Source organism: Cryptomeria japonica, chromosome 11, assembly GCF_030272615.1.
Source record: "Cryptomeria japonica chromosome 11, Sugi_1.0, whole genome shotgun sequence".
In the NCBI taxonomy this organism is placed as follows: Eukaryota; Viridiplantae; Streptophyta; class Pinopsida; order Cupressales; family Cupressaceae; genus Cryptomeria; species Cryptomeria japonica.
This window is the reverse complement of record NC_081415.1, coordinates 192,031,307-192,037,334: the sequence shown is the minus strand read 5'-3', so window position 1 is coordinate 192,037,334 and position 6,028 is coordinate 192,031,307.

The following is a 6,028-nucleotide window of genomic DNA, read 5'->3' as shown; positions in this document are numbered from 1 at the left end:
GTTAAAGGTGTAGTTTTCTTTTCTTTTCTTCTAGAACGGTGGGGTCAAAGTAAGGCGGTGGGCGGAGGTCTTTTCCCCTTTTCCACCAAACATGCGTAAAATGTATCCTCCACCAGCTTTTGTTTAACGCACCACCTAAAGCAAGATCTAAACAAATTTGTCGTTGTTTTTGTTCTTATTATTATTTTTTTGGTAAATATTAGTTTAAATGCCTCAGTCTTATTCTATTAGGTACATTATTCAATTCTCGAATGGGCACCTATTCGTTTTAATTTTTCTTCCGGGGTACGGGTCTGCATTGATTTTCGGGAACATTATATGATGTAATATTCGGTTTCAAAAGTTACGAGATGTAGACTCGACGGTCGAGTTCGTAAAAATATTAGATCAAATATTTGAGCAATTAAAATATCTGGATAATAATCATAGGATTGAAATTTATTTTTTTTTCAGCAACTAAAAAATAATTGGGCAATAATTTGGTTAAATGATAAAATCTATGTTGTAAATCTTTTATCATACAAAAAATATAATATAGATGATAGTTATAGATTTGAAATTTAATTTATTTTAAGTGTAGATGAGAGCATTATTATTGGTAGGAGTTATGGTAGTTTTTCTTGTCATGAGTAGAACTCATATCAAGACACTTTTGAGTATCTTCAACAAGACATTAGAATCTCGCCAAAGTCATTTTGAATAACAAATAATACATATTTATAATATTAAATATATTTTTTATAAAATTATTTTAAGTAATTAATAAAATCATAATAATAAACAAATTTTACTAAAAAAATTATCAACAATATTTTGTTAAAGGTTAATTTGTTAATCCATAGCTTATTTTAATTTTAATTCATATGTTATTATTTAATTTTTTAAATAGTATAATATAAGTTATTATATTATTTCACATAATGTTGTTTCTTTTTAAAAATATAAGCTTTTTTCTAAATTATTTATTCATAATTATTTTAATTATGTTAATAAAAGTTATGCTATTTTATTTGTAAGAAAAAAAAATTACATTTTACTTGTTATTTCATTTTTCTTTCTTTATCTTATATTAAAAATATATTTTTTACTTAAAATATAATGTGTTCATGTTTCTAAAGTATTATTATAGAGCCTAGTAATTACTATACATTATACCTAGTATGGAGATATTTAAAGAATGTATAGCTCGTTATATAATATATGGTGAGATTCGCATGCTTTGTCACTTCCGATTTAGTTTTGTGACTTCCCATTTAGTTTTGTTCTCATTTTAAGAGAGTGGCATAAAGTAATAGCATACTAGCATATTAATCTTTAGAAAAATCTATGTAGAAGATGCCTAGAGATATCATTCTCAAACATCTATTCTACTTAAATCACAAAAATAAACACCTTGAAAATTATATCTAACGTCTTTTGCATAATTTTTTCTTAAGATAAATATGCTAATTAAATTAAGTCTATTAGTTAATTTTTTCATATAAAAATATAAATTTTATTTTAAATTATTCATTAACAATTATTTTTATTATGTTAATAAAGGTTAGGCTATTTTGTTTGTAAGCAAATTAAAAAAAAAAATCATTTTACTTGTTATCTCATTTTTATCTCTTTATTTTATATTAAAAATACATACTTTTAGCTATAATATAACGTGTTCACTTTTCCAAAGTATTGTTATAGAGTCTAATAATTACTATACATTATACTTAGTATAGAGATATCTAAAGAATTTTTAGCTCATTACATAATACATGATGAGATTTGCATATTAGTGTAACTTCCCATTTAGTTCTATTCTCATTTTGAGAGAATGGCTTAATGTAATAACATACTATCATATTTATATTTAGAAAAATCTATGTACAAGATGCCAAGCAATATCCTTCTCAAACATCTATTCCACATTAATCACAAATCCAATCAAAAATAGACTTCTTGGAAATGATATCTAACATCCTTTACATAATTTTTTTTTTAAGATGGGTATGCTAAATAAATTAAATCTATTATTTAGTTTTTTAATATGAAATATATTAAATTATTTTATTAATAATCAAGATTCATAAAAAAATGGGATTTTTTATTTTATTGAAGAAAGATAAGCTTTTAGACTTTTATTCTAGACTACTCTCAAATACTTCATCATTATTTAATAGGATTTTTTAATTTTATTTGAATTATTTATTTTATTATGATATAATGGTAAAAATTTTGAAAGACAAATTAAAATGGTGGGAGGAGCGAGTGGAGTGAATGTATGTTAAGAAGCCAAAAGGAGAGCAGGAGATCTAGAAGGAAAGGCATAGGGAGATGCTGAAGAAGATAGGTTGCGGTCAAGGGAGGAGCTTGTAGCGAAGGAGAGAGTTAGGAAGGAGCATACACCACAATGGGTCTATGAAAAGGTGTTGGGTTGATAAATGCCACCCAAATCTTAGGGCACTAGAGAGACAAAGACTAGAAAACCATAACGAGAGGATACAAAGAAACAATCAGAGGAACTTACCTTGGTTGTGGCCAAACAAATGGCAAAACCAAATTGGGAGCAACGAAACCAAAACAATGGAAATTAGGTCGCGGATCTTTTAAATAGAAATGGATACAAACAAAGGAGGAATGGGAGCATTGGTAAAAAAACATTTCTAAGGATGGACACATCGGCCATTTGGTGGGGCAAGAATCATCTGAACATGGAATCAAGGAGATGGGAGCACACGAGCAGGCCATGGGAGGGAAAGAGAAAGTTGTGAATGAGGAAGGGTTGTCGAACCAATATGTGGACTTAAATGGTAAGCAACTAAATCCTAATCTAATTAAACATTCAATTACTGTGGATATGAAAAAAATGGGAAAGTCAATAGCAAGATTAAAGGAAATATGGATTTTGGTTGGGTGGAGTGTGGGGCATCTGTCCATGGGTGTGGGTGAGGTGGTGTGGGGGTAGTGTGGGTTGCCCTCGCCCCTCTTTTTCTCTTTTCTTTTTTCTATGGATGTTTTCTTCCAGCTGGTTGCTTGTTGTAGCGGTGGCGATTCTGGTTGGAGGGTGGGTGATAGTGAATTAGGCGATTCTCACTAGGGGTTTTTTGGTTGCACGATGCAAGTTGGTCTTCCGATCTTGAATACAGCTGGAGCTATGGGGTCTTCTGATCCAATTTTGAATACGATTGGAGCTATGGAGTCTTTTGATCTGATTTTGAGTACGACTAGAGCTATGGAGTCTTCTGATCCAACATCTTTTCTACATGTGAAACATAAGGAGCATAATAGAAATTATTTTTCAGGGGAGGGATCTATGTCCTCGAAGGGTTTTCCTGGTATAAAAAAAATTAATGGGTTCTTGGAAAGAAGTCAGGATCGGCATGTTCTAGTTATTCAACTGGACACAATCTCAGAAGATGTATCTTATTGGAGAAATCATGCTCTTATCTGCTAATTCATGGGTTTACGACTTTCTCTATCGGTTTTGGAGTCTTGGGCTCGCCAAATGTGGAACCCTGAAGGAGAGATGGAAATTTTATTGGCGGCCAATAATTATTTTGTGGTTGTTTTCTCTTACATGGTTGATAGGATTAAGGCCTTTGAGGGTGGACCTTATTTTTTCAATCAAGTGGGACTTTTATGAAGCCCTGGCATGTTGGTTTCAACTCGGCAAAAGAACTCTCGTCAAGGGTCCCCATCTGGATCCGACTCTCAAGACTGCCACTGGAATTTTGGAAGAATGATATCCTACACTCTATTGCACTATTATTAGGCAAGCCAATTCGAATGGCTTCTCATACCCTGGATAGAAAGATAATATCCTTTGCACGCATTTGTGTTGAAATTGATCTTAACAATCCTTTGCCAGATTCAATTGAGCTATGCCTTGGATCCTCTTCTTGAATCCAACCACTGGATTATGAAACTCTCCCCTTTAGATGTCGCATTTGTCATGAGTATGGTCATCTATAGAGGAAATGTCCCCAATCTAATCCGACACTAAATACTTCTAATGTGGCTCTACTTTTGATCCTAAGAGGGATAAAGGGAAAACCCCTATTCGGGATGGTAATGCGGATAAGGAGGGTTTATCCCTGTTAAACCTCGGAATAAGGGAAGAGGGCAGAAAAGAACCTTTAATGATAGATAGGATGATGTGCACTTTAATAGATTTGATATTCTAGAGCATCTCTCTCTGGAGGAAGGTGTTCCTATGGAGCTTTCCTTGGGGGTGCGGTTTGTGGAGGGAGTAGCTACAGAGAATGAGGGGAATGATAATCAGTATTTGCCACCAAAGGATCAGTACGATGGGCCAATGGACACATATGTGTGCATTCAGGGCCAAGTTGGCCCTGCGTCGAGAGTGATGTTGGGGTCAAAGGATGGGGTTGCTATTGGGACTCAAGATCTTGCCTTAGTTAAAGGGGTTGTTAACTCTGGGAGGACCAATAAGTCTTCTCATGTCTTAGTCTTGCATCAAAATCTCTTAAAAAGGGACCTTCAGAGAAATCTTTGAGGATTGGCCGCAAGACAGATCAGGAAAAGGTAAAGTTGATTGGGTATACATTGATGGAATCTGGGTTGATGAAAACCATTGACTCGCATTTCTCTCAACCCCGAAATGATTATTTTATCTTGGAATGTGAGGGGTATGAACAACATCCCTGGAAAAAAGGTTGTTCGTGATTTGATTAGATCTCAGTGTCCAGATTTGGTCTTCATTCAGGAATCAAAGTTGACTTTAGATGGTTTGTTGGATAAGGCTCCTAGTATTTGGCCTCGTGGACTTTGGCAATGTGTTGGTGCTTCTGGGAACTCGGGTGGATTGGATTGCTTTAATATTTCCCCTCTCTGGTGGATTTCATGTCAGTCGTCTCTATCTATGGTGGCATCATGTTTGGATTCAGGGGAGGTCTACCTATTTTCCAATGTTTATGCTCCTATGAATCTCCTAGGTAAGTTTCTTCTCTGGGAGCACATTAATTTTGTATGATCTCTTGTGCCTTATTTTCCCTGGATTATGGCAGAGACTCTAATGCAATTGTTAGTTTGGAAGAGAAAAGAGGGGGTGTTGTAAGACTAGAACCCTCTTCTTATCTTGGAAGAGAAAAGAGGGGGTGTTGTAAGACTAGAACCCTCTTCTTATCTTCTTAACAGGAATATTGAATTTTTAAATGTTATTGGTGTGAAACCAAATAATGGAACTTTCACATGGAATAATAGAAGATGTGATGAGGAGGCTATCTCAGAGAGGATGGATAGGTTTCTACTTTTTGCTTTCTAGATTAGTGATAGATCGGTTACTTATTTAGAGATCTTGGATTGGAGAGGTTCAGGCCATTGGCCGATCAAACTCTCTATGACCTCCCTTTGTCCGCTTAGGAATCCTTCTTTTAAATTTTAGTTAATGTGGCTTAGAGATCCCTCTCTTCAAGATTTAATTTCTACTTGGTGGCACCAAGGTAAACTGGCTCATGGTAGAGCCATGCACTCCTTTGTCAAAAGGTTGCAATTTGTGAAATACAAGATAAAGAGATGGAATGGGCAAGGATCTGGGAACCTCCATTATAACAGAATTGTTGCTCAAGCGCAGCTGAACAATGTCGCTTGTTTAATTCAGGACCAAGGTCTTACCTTGGATCTGAGCAGGGAGGAGTCCTCAGCTCTCAAGGATCTTGAGGAATGAGAACTTCGGGAGGATGGAAACAGAAGTCTCGTAATGACTGGCTGCAAGAAGGAGATAGGAATATAGATTTCTTTCATAATTGTGTGAGAGCCCACAAGAATAATAATCGTATTTCATCTCCATTGTCTCTAGATGGTTCTAACCTTTCTTTGAAAGTTGTCATTTCTCAAGATGTCTTGAGGTACTTTTCTACCCTATTTACAAAGGACTCTCCCCTAGTTGAGGAGGAGGAAACTGCTATTTTGGATTACGTTCCTTCGGTTGTTTCTCAGAGAATGAATGATTACCTCACCCATCCTATTGATATTCAAGAACTAGAGAAAGTAGTATTTAGCATGAAGAAAGGTAAAGCTTTGGGCCCAG